Source organism: Pangasianodon hypophthalmus, chromosome 1 (assembly GCF_027358585.1).
Source record: "Pangasianodon hypophthalmus isolate fPanHyp1 chromosome 1, fPanHyp1.pri, whole genome shotgun sequence".
Classification (NCBI taxonomy): domain Eukaryota; kingdom Metazoa; phylum Chordata; class Actinopteri; order Siluriformes; family Pangasiidae; genus Pangasianodon; species Pangasianodon hypophthalmus.
Genome location: NC_069710.1, coordinates 20501520 through 20519127, shown reverse-complemented (window position 1 = coordinate 20519127; position 17608 = coordinate 20501520). Strand labels below are relative to the sequence as shown.

At 38.6% G+C, this 17608-nt stretch overlaps 5 non-coding genes across 5 annotated transcripts; all 5 read left to right on the top strand.

Annotated features, from left to right (window-relative positions):
* Positions 1 to 1692: 1692 nt before the first annotated feature.
* On the top strand, positions 1693 to 1764 carry trnaq-cug (transfer RNA glutamine (anticodon CUG)). The gene has a single exon. It is a non-coding gene; the product is annotated as a tRNA-Gln (tRNA).
* Positions 1765 to 4885: 3121 nt separating this feature from the next.
* On the top strand, positions 4886 to 4957 carry trnaq-cug (transfer RNA glutamine (anticodon CUG)). Its single transcript has one exon. It is a non-coding gene; the product is annotated as a tRNA-Gln (tRNA).
* A 3119-nt stretch (positions 4958 to 8076) lies between these two features.
* On the top strand, positions 8077 to 8148 carry trnaq-cug (transfer RNA glutamine (anticodon CUG)). Its single transcript has one exon. It is a non-coding gene; the product is annotated as a tRNA-Gln (tRNA).
* A 3136-nt stretch (positions 8149 to 11284) lies between these two features.
* Positions 11285 to 11356, top strand: trnaq-cug (transfer RNA glutamine (anticodon CUG)). The gene has a single exon. It is a non-coding gene; the product is annotated as a tRNA-Gln (tRNA).
* Positions 11357 to 14477: 3121 nt separating this feature from the next.
* On the top strand, positions 14478 to 14549 carry trnaq-cug (transfer RNA glutamine (anticodon CUG)). The gene has a single exon. It is a non-coding gene; the product is annotated as a tRNA-Gln (tRNA).
* Positions 14550 to 17608: the final 3059 nt, after the last annotated feature.

The following is a 17608-nucleotide window of genomic DNA, read 5'->3' as shown; positions in this document are numbered from 1 at the left end:
GCTTTGTCATTTTTAAAAGTTTTACTGGCGTTAACAATAAATAAACGGCCGTGGTGGATGAGGCGGTTGACAGTTTTGGACACGATAGTCAAGACCCATGTGGCAAAGCCATGTCTTGTTCTGCTGAAAACTGGACGTTACACCTTTGCCAAATCCATATGAACGGGACTAAAAGAGCAGTCATGAGTCATATCACAAGTTCAGTGCTGTAGCCAACGATTTATGTATGATGTGAAGAGGCTGGCTCCTTTTGCTCTTCGACTTCATGTTTTGTGGTGAGATTTAAAATTATATATTCTGGTAAAGGCTTAGCCAGTATGAATCAAGTGTGCTACAAGACTCTAACACCTTGCAAGAATTGTCAATAAAATCAGCCAAATGCTTACATGTTTCTTTGTGGGTTAATCGTACTGTGTACAAAAAAGATCAGGTTCAGTTCCATCCATGTGCTATTTACTCTAAGCTATTCCACCCCAAAGCTGACTTGTTACTATAAACTTCAACATGTACGTTTATAAGATCGTATGTAAAATATATGCTGGGGTACTACCTCAAAGTTGCCAATATGTGTGCAAAAAAAAGTATTTAATAGGCTACGCTATCAAAAGAGTAAACACAACTACAAGCCAAGTATACTTAATTATACTTTTCTTAACTATATCTTGATCAAAAGATTAAGTACAAATATAGGCCAAAATACTTAGACATTTCTGTATACTTGTCAGTACAAGCCAAGTATACTTAAGTATAATTTTATAAGAATATCTCTGATAAGTACATAAAAAGTAGACTGAAAGTATACTCTCTCATTATTAGTTTAAAAGACGTATACTAACAGCACACTTGAACAGACTTGTTTTGTGTAAGGTTGGATAAAGTCGTGTGCCAAATGCCATGAATGTAAATAAAACGGTGACAAAGCAAATTTAAAATACACCGTGTAAATACAGTGTTGAGTTTTCCCACCACATGTACTGAATAAAATATCAAAAGCGACTCGGCCAATCACTGTACATAGTGTACGGGTGGACGCTGTAACAGGGATTCAAAAGTGAAGCCAAAATGTCATTTTTACAAGTTCAGCTGACATTCATATCTCTCCCAAGATTTTTTCCTTACGATAAATGCGTTTTATAAAAGTAAACAATAAATAAACACCTATTAACACCTATAAACACCTGCAAGACTTTAGCGAGCTCTCAAACTCCTTTTAAAACTGTCTCCTCTGACTGAACGAGCGGAGCATAAAAGAGCACACTTCTCCGCTCAGATGGGGAACTTTCTGTCAGAGCTAGGTGAAACTCATGGAGAGCAGCAAATGTTTTCCTCAAAAAAAAAAAAAGCACCTTGAGTTGAGTGTAAATGTGGACAGTAACATAATATTCAAATGTTTTTCATTTTCAACAAAATGCAGTGTTTGCTGTGAAAGTATTCCCCTCGATTTATATACCACTTCATGACAATGCATTATCACTGAAAAAGCCTGCAGAATCTGATCCTCCAATGCAAAAATATTTTTAAATAAACTTTTTTAAAACGTCTCCTGACATAAAGAGAGACGTGTGTGCTTTGCTTTTACCACAAGTCTTATTTATTGTACTTCCCTCCAATTGTACTGATGCATGCTCCAGATTTTCATCAGGATAGTCCGAGTTTTCTGGAGCCGATGCCGTGGGCTCGCCAGTCCACCGTGGTTCCATGGTGTAATGGTTAGCACTCTGGACTCTGAATCCAGCGATCCGAGTTCAAATCTCGGTGGAACCTGTTTGTCTGTCTTTCTTCATGGGCTCTTCAAATGCCGAATTCATGCCCTAGAATGCTTTAGCCACAACGCGTGCCTCATAGTCCTTCGGATAAAGGTGTTAGCCACATGTCTGGGGAATTGATAGTTCCTAATACCATATGCTTCCATTGGGTGCATTGAACTTCTCTTGACCCATGGTATACAGTTGCTTGGCATTTACATGTTGGCCCCATGGTTCAAAGCTTATGATCAGAAATATACTTCTAAATTAGGCCCAAATTTGACCCCATGGTGGAGCTAGAACGTTGGCAACACTTGGCCCAAGTTTGGTCAAACTGTTCCTTAGACCCTCCCCAAACAGTGTGCCAAATTTCACAGCTTTTTACCAGATGGTTCCATGGGCTCACATAGACACCCTAGCCAGAAGACGAAGAAGATGAAGATGAAGAAGAAGAAGAAGAAGAAGAAGAAACATAGAACAACAATAGGGTACCTAGGCACCTTCGGTGCTTGGCCCCCTAATAAACTTTTTAAAACGTCTACTGACATAATGAGAGACGTTTGCTCTTTTTCTTTTACCGTAAGTCTCATTTATTGTATTTGCCAACAAATGTAGTGATCCATGCTCCGTAGTTTGATCAGGATAGTCAGCGTTTTCGGGCGTCGATGCCGCTTGCGACGTCAGCTGTTCCGTGGCGGCGTGGTGGTTAGTGCTACGGACTCTGTATCCAGCGTGCCGAGTTCTAGTCTCGGTCGTGCCTACCCGAGCTCCTTTATGGGGATTAACTGCAAATACCAAAGAGCCAAAATCACAGTTCACAATGAAGTTTGCCTTAAAGTCATTAAGCCATAGTCGCTAGCCTCATGTCTGGGAATTTGATAGTTCCTTATGCCATTTGCCTCCGCCTGTCTAATAAGTGGTTAACTGTCATCAAATAAAATCACTTTACACACATCCTCAATGGTGAAAAAAAATTCAGTGCACCATGGAAATGCGCTCTTTTATTTATTTATTTATTATACTGCTAATATTTGCAATAAACATTTCTTCCACAACACAATAAAGTCTGTAACAGCAATCTTTTGCACTAAGCAAATAATAGGCTATTCTACAAAACCAATCTGATAAAATCCAATGTTCAATAAATAATATAATTTATTACAATTATTAATTGCATTAAAAAGTTCTTTTAGTTCCATTTTAATGTACTGCAACAGGTCAAAGTCTATCTCAGTGAGTATATCAAAAGCGACTCGGCCAATCACTGTACATAGTGTACGGGTGGATGCTCTAACAGGGATTCCAAAGTGAAGCCAAAATGTCTCCGAGGCCCTCTAGTGGCTGACTGCAGTACATTTTTTAACTTTACGCTTTTCCATGTTTGTGAATGCGAAAAGACCCAACTTACATTTTAAGCTACATCTCTCCAGATTAGTTTTGGGGACAGAGCTTTGTCATTTTTAAAAGTTTTACTGGCGTTAACAATAAATAAACGGCCGTGGTGGATGAGGCGGTTGACAGTTTTGGACACGATAGTCAAGACCCATGTGGCAAAGCCATGTCTTGTTCTGCTGAAAACTGGACGTTACACCTTTGCCAAATCCATATGAACGGGACTAAAAGAGCAGTCATGAGTCATATCACAAGTTCAGTGCTGTAGCCAACGATTTATGTATGATGTGAAGAGGCTGGCTCCTTTTGCTCTTCGACTTCATGTTTTGTGGTGAGATTTAAAATTATATATTCTGGTAAAGGCTTAGCCAGTATGAATCAAGTGTGCTACAAGACTCTAACACCTTGCAAGAATTGTCAATAAAATCAGCCAAATGCTTACATGTTTCTTTGTGGGTTAATCGTACTGTGTACAAAAAAGATCAGGTTCAGTTCCATCCATGTGCTATTTACTCTAAGCTATTCCACCCCAAAGCTGACTTGTTACTATAAACTTCAACATGTACGTTTATAAGATCGTATGTAAAATATATGCTGGGGTACTACCTCAAAGTTGCCAATATGTGTGCAAAAAAAAGTATTTAATAGGCTACGCTATCAAAAGAGTAAACACAACTACAAGCCAAGTATACTTAATTATACTTTTCTTAACTATATCTTGATCAAAAGATTAAGTACAAATATAGGCCAAAATACTTAGACATTTCTGTATACTTGTCAGTACAAGCCAAGTATACTTAAGTATAATTTTATAAGAATATCTCTGATAAGTACATAAAAAGTAGACTGAAAGTATACTCTCTCATTATTAGTTTAAAAGACGTATACTAACAGCACACTTGAACAGACTTGTTTTGTGTAAGGTTGGATAAAGTCGTGTGCCAAATGCCATGAATGTAAATAAAACGGTGACAAAGCAAATTTAAAATACACCGTGTAAATACAGTGTTGAGTTTTCCCACCACATGTACTGAATAAAATATCAAAAGCGACTCGGCCAATCACTGTACATAGTGTACGGGTGGACGCTGTAACAGGGATTCAAAAGTGAAGCCAAAATGTCATTTTTACAAGTTCAGCTGACATTCATATCTCTCCCAAGATTTTTTCCTTACGATAAATGCGTTTTATAAAAGTAAACAATAAATAAACACCTATTAACACCTATAAACACCTGCAAGACTTTAGCGAGCTCTCAAACTCCTTTTAAAACTGTCTCCTCTGACTGAACGAGCGGAGCATAAAAGAGCACACTTCTCCGCTCAGATGGGGAACTTTCTGTCAGAGCTAGGTGAAACTCATGGAGAGCAGCAAATGTTTTCCTCAAAAAAAAAAAAAGCACCTTGAGTTGAGTGTAAATGTGGACAGTAACATAATATTCAAATGTTTTTCATTTTCAACAAAATGCAGTGTTTGCTGTGAAAGTATTCCCCTCGATTTATATACCACTTCATGACAATGCATTATCACTGAAAAAGCCTGCAGAATCTGATCCTCCAATGCAAAAATATTTTTAAATAAACTTTTTTAAAACGTCTCCTGACATAAAGAGAGACGTGTGTGCTTTGCTTTTACCACAAGTCTTATTTATTGTACTTCCCTCCAATTGTACTGATGCATGCTCCAGATTTTCATCAGGATAGTCCGAGTTTTCTGGAGCCGATGCCGTGGGCTCGCCAGTCCTCTGTGGTTCCATGGTGTAATGGTTAGCACTCTGGACTCTGAATCCAGCGATCCGAGTTCAAATCTCGGTGGAACCTGTTTGTCTGTCTTTCTTCATGGGCTCTTCAAATGCCAAATTCATGCCCGAGAATGCTTTAGCCACAACGCGTGCCTCATAGTCCTTCGGATAAAGGTGTTAGCCACATGTCTGGGGAATTGATAGTTCCTAATACCATATGCTTCCATTGGGTGCATTGAACTTCTCTTGACCCATGGTATACAGTTGCTTGGCATTTACATGTTGGCCCCATGGTTCAAAGCTTATGATCAGAAATATACTTCTAAATTAGGCCCAAATTTGACCCCATGGTGGAGCTAGAACGTTGGCAACACTTGGCCCAAGTTTGGTCAAACTGTTCCTTAGACCCTCCCCAAACAGTGTGCCAAATTTCACAGCTTTTTACCAGATGGTTCCATGGGCTCACATAGACACCCTAGCCAGAAGACGAAGAAGATGAAGATGAAGAAGAAGAAGAAGAAGAAGAAGAAACATAGAACAACAATAGGGTACCTAGGCACCTTCGGTGCTTGGCCCCCTAATAAACTTTTTAAAACGTCTACTGACATAATGAGAGACGTTTGCTCTTTTTCTTTTACCGTAAGTCTCATTTATTGTATTTGCCAACAAATGTAGTGATCCATGCTCCGTAGTTTGATCAGGATAGTCAGCGTTTTCGGGCGTCGATGCCGCTTGCGACGTCAGCTGTTCCGTGGCGGCGTGGTGGTTAGTGCTACGGACTCTGTATCCAGCGTGCCGAGTTCTAGTCTCGGTCGTGCCTACCCGAGCTCCTTTATGGGGATTAACTGCAAATACCAAAGAGCCAAAATCACAGTTCACAATGAAGTTTGCCTTAAAGTCATTAAGCCATAGTCGCTAGCCTCATGTCTGGGAATTTGATAGTTCCTTATGCCATTTGCCTCCGCCTGTCTAATAAGTGGTTAACTGTCATCAAATAAAATCACTTTACACACATCCTCAATGGTGAAAAAAAATTCAGTGCACCATGGAAATGCGCTCTTTTATTTATTTATTTATTATACTGCTAATATTTGCAATAAACATTTCTTCCACAACACAATAAAGTCTGTAACAGCAATCTTTTGCACTAAGCAAATAATAGGCTATTCTACAAAACCAATCTGATAAAATCCAATGTTCAATAAATAATATAATTTATTACAATTATTAATTGCATTAAAAAGTTCTTTTAGTTCCATTTTAATGTACTGCAACAGGTCAAAGTCTATCTCAGTGAGTATATCAAAAGCGACTCGGCCAATCACTGTACATAGTGTACGGGTGGATGCTGTAACAGGGATTCCAAAGTGAAGCCAAAATGTCTCCGAGGCCCTCTAGTGGCTGACTGCAGTACATTTTTTAACTTTACGCTTTTCCATGTTTGTGAATGCGAAAAGACCCAACTTACATTTTAAGCTACATCTCTCCAGATTAGTTTTGGGGACAGAGCTTTGTCATTTTTAAAAGTTTTACTGGCGTTAACAATAAATAAACGGCCGTGGTGGATGAGGCGGTTGACAGTTTTGGACACGATAGTCAAGACCCATGTGGCAAAGCCATGTCTTGTTCTGCTGAAAACTGTACGTTACACCTTTGCCAAATCCATATGAACGGGACTAAAAGAGCAGTCATGAGTCATATCACAAGTTCAGTGCTGTAGCCAACGATTTATGTATGATGTGAAGAGGCTGGCTCCTTTTGCTCTTCGACTTCATGTTTTGTGGTGAGATTTAAAATTATATATTCTGGTAAAGGCTTAGCCAGTATGAATCAAGTGTGCTACAAGACTCTAACACCTTGCAAGAATTGTCAATAAAATCAGCCAAATGCTTACATGTTTCTTTGTGGGTTAATCGTACTGTGTACAAAAAAGATCAGGTTCAGTTCCATCCATGTGCTATTTACTCTAAGCTATTCCACCCCAAAGCTGACTTGTTACTATAAACTTCAACATGTACGTTTATAAGATCGTATGTAAAATATATGCTGGGGTACTACCTCAAAGTTGCCAATATGTGTGCAAAAAAAAGTATTTAATAGGCTACGCTATCAAAAGAGTAAACACAACTACAAGCCAAGTATACTTAATTATACTTTTCTTAACTATATCTTGATCAAAAGATTAAGTACAAATATAGGCCAAAATACTTAGACATTTCTGTATACTTGTCAGTACAAGCCAAGTATACTTAAGTATAATTTTATAAGAATATCTCTGATAAGTACATAAAAAGTAGACTGAAAGTATACTCTCTCATTATTAGTTTAAAAGATGTATACTAACAGCACACTTGAATAGACTTGTTTTGTGTAAGGTTGGATAAAGTCGTGTGCCAAATGCCATGAATGTAAATAAAACGGTGACAAAGCAAATTTAAAATACACCGTGTAAATACAGTGTTGAGTTTTCCCACCACATGTACTGAATAAAATATCAAAAGCGACTCGGCCAATCACTGTACATAGTGTACGGGTGGACGCTGTAACAGGGATTCAAAAGTGAAGCCAAAATGTCATTTTTACAAGTTCAGCTGACATTCATATCTCTCCCAAGATTTTTTCCTTACGATAAATGCGTTTTATAAAAGTAAACAATAAATAAACACCTATTAACACCTATAAACACCTGCAAGACTTTAGCGAGCTCTCAAACTCCTTTTAAAACTGTCTCCTCTGACTGAACGAGCGGAGCATAAAAGAGCACACTTCTCCGCTCAGATGGGGAACTTTCTGTCAGAGCTAGGTGAAACTCATGGAGAGCAGCAAATGTTTTCCTCAAAAAAAAAAAGCACCTTGAGTTGAGTGTAAATGTGGACAGTAACATAATATTCAAATGTTTTTCATTTTCAACAAAATGCAGTGTTTGCTGTGAAAGTATTCCCCTCGATTTATATACCACTTCATGACAATGCATTATCACTGAAAAAGCCTGCAGAATCTGATCCTCCAATGCAAAAATATTTTTAAATAAACTTTTTTAAAACGTCTCCTGACATAAAGAGAGACGTGTGTGCTTTGCTTTTACCACAAGTCTTATTTATTGTACTTCCCTCCAATTGTACTGATGCATGCTCCAGATTTTCATCAGGATAGTCCGAGTTTTCTGGAGCCGATGCCGTGGGCTCGCCAGTCCACCGTGGTTCCATGGTGTAATGGTTAGCACTCTGGACTCTGAATCCAGTGATCCGAGTTCAAATCTCGGTGGAACCTGTTTGTCTGTCTTTCTTCATGGGCTCTTCAAATGCCAAATTCATGCCCGAGAATGCTTTAGCCACAACGCGTGCCTCATAGTCCTTCGGATAAAGGTGTTAGCCACATGTCTGGGGAATTGATAGTTCCTAATACCATATGCTTCCATTGGGTGCATTGAACTTCTCTTGACCCATGGTATACAGTTGCTTGGCATTTACATGTTGGCCCCATGGTTCAAAGCTTATGATCAGAAATATACTTCTAAATTAGGCCCAAATTTGACCCCATGGTGGAGCTAGAACGTTGGCAACACTTGGCCCAAGTTTGGTCAAACTGTTCCTTAGACCCTCCCCAAACAGTGTGCCAAATTTCACAGCTTTTTACCAGATGGTTCCATGGGCTCACATAGACACCCTAGCCAGAAGACGAAGAAGATGAAGATGAAGATGAAGATGAAGAAGAAGAAGAAGAAGAAGAAGAAGAAACATAGAACAACAATAGGGTACCTAGGCACCTTCGGTGCTTGGCCCCCTAATAAACTTTTTAAAACGTCTACTGACATAATGAGAGACGTTTGCTCTTTTTCTTTTACCGTAAGTCTCATTTATTGTATTTGCCAACAAATGTAGTGATCCATGCTCCGTAGTTTGATCAGGATAGTCAGCGTTTTCGGGCGTCGATGCCGCTTGCGACGTCAGCTGTTCCGTGGCGGCGTGGTGGTTAGTGCTACGGACTCTGTATCCAGCGTGCCGAGTTCTAGTCTCGGTCGTGCCTACCCGAGCTCCTTTATGGGGATTAACTGCAAATACCAAAGAGCCAAAATCACAGTTCACAATGAAGTTTGCCTTAAAGTCATTAAGCCATAGTCGCTAGCCTCATGTCTGGGAATTTGATAGTTCCTTATGCCATTTGCCTCCGCCTGTCTAATAAGTGATTAACTGTCATCAAATAAAATCACTTTACACACATCCTCAATGGTGAAAAAAAATTCAGTGCACCATGGAAATGCGCTCTTTTATTTATTTATTTATTATACTGCTAATATTTGCAATAAACATTTCTTCCACAACACAATAAAGTCTGTAACAGCAATCTTTTGCACTAAGCAAATAATAGGCTATTCTACAAAACCAATCTGATAAAATCCAATGTTCAATAAATAATATAATTTATTACAATTATTAATTGCATTAAAAAGTTCTTTTAGTTCCATTTTAATGTACTGCAACAGGTCAAAGTCTATCTCAGTGAGTATATCAAAAGCGACTCGGCCAATCACTGTACATAGTGTACGGGTGGATGCTGTAACAGGGATTCCAAAGTGAAGCCAAAATGTCTCCGAGGCCCTCTAGTGGCTGACTGCAGTACATTTTTTAACTTTACGCTTTTCCATGTTTGTGAATGCGAAAAGACCCAACTTACATTTTAAGCTACATCTCTCCAGATTAGTTTTGGGGACAGAGCTTTGTCATTTTTAAAAGTTTTACTGGCGTTAACAATAAATAAACGGCCGTGGTGGATGAGGCGGTTGACAGTTTTGGACACGATAGTCAAGACCCATGTGGCAAAGCCATGTCTTGTTCTGCTGAAAACTGGACGTTACACCTTTGCCAAATCCATATGAACGGGACTAAAAGAGCAGTCATGAGTCATATCACAAGTTCAGTGCTGTAGCCAACGATTTATGTATGATGTGAAGAGGCTGGCTCCTTTTGCTCTTCGACTTCATGTTTTGTGGTGAGATTTAAAATTATATATTCTGGTAAAGGCTTAGCCAGTATGAATCAAGTGTGCTACAAGACTCTAACACCTTGCAAGAATTGTCAATAAAATCAGCCAAATGCTTACATGTTTCTTTGTGGGTTAATCGTACTGTGTACAAAAAAGATCAGGTTCAGTTCCATCCATGTGCTATTTACTCTAAGCTATTCCACCCCAAAGCTGACTTGTTACTATAAACTTCAACATGTACGTTTATAAGATCGTATGTAAAATATATGCTGGGGTACTACCTCAAAGTTGCCAATATGTGTGCAAAAAAAAGTATTTAATAGGCTACGCTATCAAAAGAGTAAACACAACTACAAGCCAAGTATACTTAATTATACTTTTCTTAACTATATCTTGATCAAAAGATTAAGTACAAATATAGGCCAAAATACTTAGACATTTCTGTATACTTGTCAGTACAAGCCAAGTATACTTAAGTATAATTTTATAAGAATATCTCTGATAAGTACATAAAAAGTAGACTGAAAGTATACTCTCTCATTATTAGTTTAAAAGACGTATACTAACAGCACACTTGAATAGACTTGTTTTGTGTAAGGTTGGATAAAGTCGTGTGCCAAATGCCATGAATGTAAATAAAACGGTGACAAAGCAAATTTAAAATACACCGTGTAAATACAGTGTTGAGTTTTCCCACCACATGTACTGAATAAAATATCAAAAGCGACTCGGCCAATCACTGTACATAGTGTACGGGTGGACGCTGTAACAGGGATTCAAAAGTGAAGCCAAAATGTCATTTTTACAAGTTCAGCTGACATTCATATCTCTCCCAAGATTTTTTCCTTACGATAAATGCGTTTTATAAAAGTAAACAATAAATAAACACCTATTAACACCTATAAACACCTGCAAGACTTTAGCGAGCTCTCAAACTCCTTTTAAAACTGTCTCCTCTGACTGAACGAGCGGAGCATAAAAGAGCACACTTCTCCGCTCAGATGGGGAACTTTCTGTCAGAGCTAGGTGAAACTCATGGAGAGCAGCAAATGTTTTCCTCAAAAAAAAAAAAAGCACCTTGAGTTGAGTGTAAATGTGGACAGTAACATAATATTCAAATGTTTTTCATTTTCAACAAAATGCAGTGTTTGCTGTGAAAGTATTCCCCTCGATTTATATACCACTTCATGACAATGCATTATCACTGAAAAAGCCTGCAGAATCTGATCCTCCAATGCAAAAATATTTTTAAATAAACTTTTTTAAAACGTCTCCTGACATAAAGAGAGACGTGTGTGCTTTGCTTTTACCACAAGTCTTATTTATTGTACTTCCCTCCAATTGTACTGATGCATGCTCCAGATTTTCATCAGGATAGTCCGAGTTTTCTGGAGCCGATGCCGTGGGCTCGCCAGTCCACCGTGGTTCCATGGTGTAATGGTTAGCACTCTGGACTCTGAATCCAGCGATCCGAGTTCAAATCTCGGTGGAACCTGTTTGTCTGTCTTTCTTCATGGGCTCTTCAAATGCCGAATTCATGCCCTAGAATGCTTTAGCCACAACGCGTGCCTCATAGTCCTTCGGATAAAGGTGTTAGCCACATGTCTGGGGAATTGATAGTTCCTAATACCATATGCTTCCATTGGGTGCATTGAACTTCTCTTGACCCATGGTATACAGTTGCTTGGCATTTACATGTTGGCCCCATGGTTCAAAGCTTATGATCAGAAATATACTTCTAAATTAGGCCCAAATTTGACCCCATGGTGGAGCTAGAACGTTGGCAACACTTGGCCCAAGTTTGGTCAAACTGTTCCTTAGACCCTCCCCAAACAGTGTGCCAAATTTCACAGCTTTTTACCAGATGGTTCCATGGGCTCACATAGACACCCTAGCCAGAAGACGAAGAAGATGAAGATGAAGAAGAAGAAGAAGAAGAAGAAGAAACATAGAACAACAATAGGGTACCTAGGCACCTTCGGTGCTTGGCCCCCTAATAAACTTTTTAAAACGTCTACTGACATAATGAGAGACGTTTGCTCTTTTTCTTTTACCGTAAGTCTCATTTATTGTATTTGCCAACAAATGTAGTGATCCATGCTCCGTAGTTTGATCAGGATAGTCAGCGTTTTCGGGCGTCGATGCCGCTTGCGACGTCAGCTGTTCCGTGGCGGCGTGGTGGTTAGTGCTACGGACTCTGTATCCAGCGTGCCGAGTTCTAGTCTCGGTCGTGCCTACCCGAGCTCCTTTATGGGGATTAACTGCAAATACCAAAGAGCCAAAATCACAGTTCACAATGAAGTTTGCCTTAAAGTCATTAAGCCATAGTCGCTAGCCTCATGTCTGGGAATTTGATAGTTCCTTATGCCATTTGCCTCCGCCTGTCTAATAAGTGATTAACTGTCATCAAATAAAATCACTTTACACACATCCTCAATGGTGAAAAAAAATTCAGTGCACCATGGAAATGCGCTCTTTTATTTATTTATTTATTATACTGCTAATATTTGCAATAAACATTTCTTCCACAACACAATAAAGTCTGTAACAGCAATCTTTTGCACTAAGCAAATAATAGGCTATTCTACAAAACCAATCTGATAAAATCCAATGTTCAATAAATAATATAATTTATTACAATTATTAATTGCATTAAAAAGTTCTTTTAGTTCCATTTTAATGTACTGCAACAGGTCAAAGTCTATCTCAGTGAGTATATCAAAAGCGACTCGGCCAATCACTGTACATAGTGTACGGGTGGATGCTGTAACAGGGATTCCAAAGTGAAGCCAAAATGTCTCCGAGGCCCTCTAGTGGCTGACTGCAGTACATTTTTTAACTTTACGCTTTTCCATGTTTGTGAATGCGAAAAGACCCAACTTACATTTTAAGCTACATCTCTCCAGATTAGTTTTGGGGACAGAGCTTTGTCATTTTTAAAAGTTTTACTGGCGTTAACAATAAATAAACGGCCGTGGTGGATGAGGCGGTTGACAGTTTTGGACACGATAGTCAAGACCCATGTGGCAAAGCCATGTCTTGTTCTGCTGAAAACTGGACGTTACACCTTTGCCAAATCCATATGAACGGGACTAAAAGAGCAGTCATGAGTCATATCACAAGTTCAGTGCTGTAGCCAACGATTTATGTATGATGTGAAGAGGCTGGCTCCTTTTGCTCTTCGACTTCATGTTTTGTGGTGAGATTTAAAATTATATATTCTGGTAAAGGCTTAGCCAGTATGAATCAAGTGTGCTACAAGACTCTAACACCTTGCAAGAATTGTCAATAAAATCAGCCAAATGCTTACATGTTTCTTTGTGGGTTAATCGTACTGTGTACAAAAAAGATCAGGTTCAGTTCCATCCATGTGCTATTTACTCTAAGCTATTCCACCCCAAAGCTGACTTGTTACTATAAACTTCAACATGTACGTTTATAAGATCGTATGTAAAATATATGCTGGGGTACTACCTCAAAGTTGCCAATATGTGTGCAAAAAAAAGTATTTAATAGGCTACGCTATCAAAAGAGTAAACACAACTACAAGCCAAGTATACTTAATTATACTTTTCTTAACTATATCTTGATCAAAAGATTAAGTACAAATATAGGCCAAAATACTTAGACATTTCTGTATACTTGTCAGTACAAGCCAAGTATACTTAAGTATAATTTTATAAGAATATCTCTGATAAGTACATAAAAAGTAGACTGAAAGTATACTCTCTCATTATTAGTTTAAAAGACGTATACTAACAGCACACTTGAATAGACTTGTTTTGTGTAAGGTTGGATAAAGTCGTGTGCCAAATGCCATGAATGTAAATAAAACGGTGACAAAGCAAATTTAAAATACACCGTGTAAATACAGTGTTGAGTTTTCCCACCACATGTACTGAATAAAATATCAAAAGCGACTCGGCCAATCACTGTACATAGTGTACGGGTGGACGCTGTAACAGGGATTCAAAAGTGAAGCCAAAATGTCATTTTTACAAGTTCAGCTGACATTCATATCTCTCCCAAGATTTTTTCCTTACGATAAATGCGTTTTATAAAAGTAAACAATAAATAAACACCTATTAACACCTATAAACACCTGCAAGACTTTAGCGAGCTCTCAAACTCCTTTTAAAACTGTCTCCTCTGACTGAACGAGCGGAGCATAAAAGAGCACACTTCTCCGCTCAGATGGGGAACTTTCTGTCAGAGCTAGGTGAAACTCATGGAGAGCAGCAAATGTTTTCCTCAAAAAAAAAAAAAGCACCTTGAGTTGAGTGTAAATGTGGACAGTAACATAATATTCAAATGTTTTTCATTTTCAACAAAATGCAGTGTTTGCTGTGAAAGTATTCCCCTCGATTTATATACCACTTCATGACAATGCATTATCACTGAAAAAGCCTGCAGAATCTGATCCTCCAATGCAAAAATATTTTTAAATAAACTTTTTTAAAACGTCTCCTGACATAAAGAGAGACGTGTGTGCTTTGCTTTTACCACAAGTCTTATTTATTGTACTTCCCTCCAATTGTACTGATGCATGCTCCAGATTTTCATCAGGATAGTCCGAGTTTTCTGGAGCCGATGCCGTGGGCTCGCCAGTCCTCTGTGGTTCCATGGTGTAATGGTTAGCACTCTGGACTCTGAATCCAGCGATCCGAGTTCAAATCTCGGTGGAACCTGTTTGTCTGTCTTTCTTCATGGGCTCTTCAAATGCCGAATTCATGCCCGAGAATGCTTTAGCCACAACGCGTGCCTCATAGTCCTTCGGATAAAGGTGTTAGCCACATGTCTGGGGAATTGATAGTTCCTAATACCATATGCTTCCATTGGGTGCATTGAACTTCTCTTGACCCATGGTATACAGTTGCTTGGCATTTACATGTTGGCCCCATGGTTCAAAGCTTATGATCAGAAATATACTTCTAAATTAGGCCCAAATTTGACCCCATGGTGGAGCTAGAACGTTGGCAACACTTGGCCCAAGTTTGGTCAAACTGTTCCTTAGACCCTCCCCAAACAGTGTGCCAAATTTCACAGCTTTTTACCAGATGGTTCCATGGGCTCACATAGACACCCTAGCCAGAAGACGAAGAAGATGAAGATGAAGAAGAAGAAGAAGAAGAAACATAGAACAACAATAGGGTACCTAGGCACCTTCGGTGCTTGGCCCCCTAATAAACTTTTTAAAACGTCTACTGACATAATGAGAGACGTTTGCTCTTTTTCTTTTACCGTAAGTCTCATTTATTGTATTTGCCAACAAATGTAGTGATCCATGCTCCGTAGTTTGATCAGGATAGTCAGCGTTTTCGGGCGTCGATGCCGCTTGCGACGTCAGCTGTTCCGTGGCGGCGTGGTGGTTAGTGCTACGGACTCTGTATCCAGCGTGCCGAGTTCTAGTCTCGGTCGTGCCTACCCGAGCTCCTTTATGGGGATTAACTGCAAATACCAAAGAGCCAAAATCACAGTTCACAATGAAGTTTGCCTTAAAGTCATTAAGCCATAGTCGCTAGCCTCATGTCTGGGAATTTGATAGTTCCTTATGCCATTTGCCTCCGCCTGTCTAATAAGTGGTTAACTGTCATCAAATAAAATCACTTTACACACATCCTCAATGGTGAAAAAAAATTCAGTGCACCATGGAAATGCGCTCTTTTATTTATTTATTTATTATACTGCTAATATTTGCAATAAACATTTCTTCCACAACACAATAAAGTCTGTAACAGCAATCTTTTGCACTAAGCAAATAATAGGCTATTCTACAAAACCAATCTGATAAAATCCAATGTTCAATAAATAATATAATTTATTACAATTATTAATTGCATTAAAAAGTTCTTTTAGTTCCATTTTAATGTACTGCAACAGGTCAAAGTCTATCTCAGTGAGTATATCAAAAGCGACTCGGCCAATCACTGTACATAGTGTACGGGTGGATGCTCTAACAGGGATTCCAAAGTGAAGCCAAAATGTCTCCGAGGCCCTCTAGTGGCTGACTGCAGTACATTTTTTAACTTTACGCTTTTCCATGTTTGTGAATGCGAAAAGACCCAACTTACATTTTAAGCTACATCTCTCCAGATTAGTTTTGGGGACAGAGCTTTGTCATTTTTAAAAGTTTTACTGGCGTTAACAATAAATAAACGGCCGTGGTGGATGAGGCGGTTGACAGTTTTGGACACGATAGTCAAGACCCATGTGGCAAAGCCATGTCTTGTTCTGCTGAAAACTGGACGTTACACCTTTGCCAAATCCATATGAACGGGACTAAAAGAGCAGTCATGAGTCATATCACAAGTTCAGTGCTGTAGCCAACGATTTATGTATGATGTGAAGAGGCTGGCTCCTTTTGCTCTTCGACTTCATGTTTTGTGGTGAGATTTAAAATTATATATTCTGGTAAAGGCTTAGCCAGTATGAATCAAGTGTGCTACAAGACTCTAACACCTTGCAAGAATTGTCAATAAAATCAGCCAAATGCTTACATGTTTCTTTGTGGGTTAATCGTACTGTGTACAAAAAAGATCAGGTTCAGTTCCATCCATGTGCTATTTACTCTAAGCTATTCCACCCCAAAGCTGACTTGTTACTATAAACTTCAACATGTACGTTTATAAGATCGTATGTAAAATATATGCTGGGGTACTACCTCAAAGTTGCCAATATGTGTGCAAAAAAAAGTATTTAATAGGCTACGCTATCAAAAGAGTAAACACAACTACAAGCCAAGTATACTTAATTATACTTTTCTTAACTATATCTTGATCAAAAGATTAAGTACAAATATAGGCCAAAATACTTAGACATTTCTGTATACTTGTCAGTACAAGCCAAGTATACTTAAGTATAATTTTATAAGAATATCTCTGATAAGTACATAAAAAGTAGACTGAAAGTATACTCTCTCATTATTAGTTTAAAAGACGTATACTAACAGCACACTTGAATAGACTTGTTTTGTGTAAGGTTGGATAAAGTCGTGTGCCAAATGCCATGAATGTAAATAAAACGGTGACAAAGCAAATTTAAAATACACCGTGTAAATACAGTGTTGAGTTTTCCCACCACATGTACTGAATAAAATATCAAAAGCGACTCGGCCAATCACTGTACATAGTGTACGGGTGGACGCTGTAACAGGGATTCAAAAGTGAAGCCAAAATGTCATTTTTACAAGTTCAGCTGACATTCATATCTCTCCCAAGATTTTTTCCTTACGATAAATGCGTTTTATAAAAGTAAACAATAAATAAACACCTATTAACACCTATAAACACCTGCAAGACTTTAGCGAGCTCTCAAACTCCTTTTAAAACTGTCTCCTCTGACTGAACGAGCGGAGCATAAAAGAGCACACTTCTCCGCTCAGATGGGGAACTTTCTGTCAGAGCTAGGTGAAACTCATGGAGAGCAGCAAATGTTTTCCTCAAAAAAAAAAAGCACCTTGAGTTGAGTGTAAATGTGGACAGTAACATAATATTCAAATGTTTTTCATTTTCAACAAAATGCAGTGTTTGCTGTGAAAGTATTCCCCTCGATTTATATACCACTTCATGACAATGCATTATCACTGAAAAAGCCTGCAGAATCTGATCCTCCAATGCAAAAATATTTTTAAATAAACTTTTTTAAAACGTCTCCTGACATAAAGAGAGACGTGTGTGCTTTGCTTTTACCACAAGTCTTATTTATTGTACTTCCCTCCAATTGTACTGATGCATGCTCCAGATTTTCA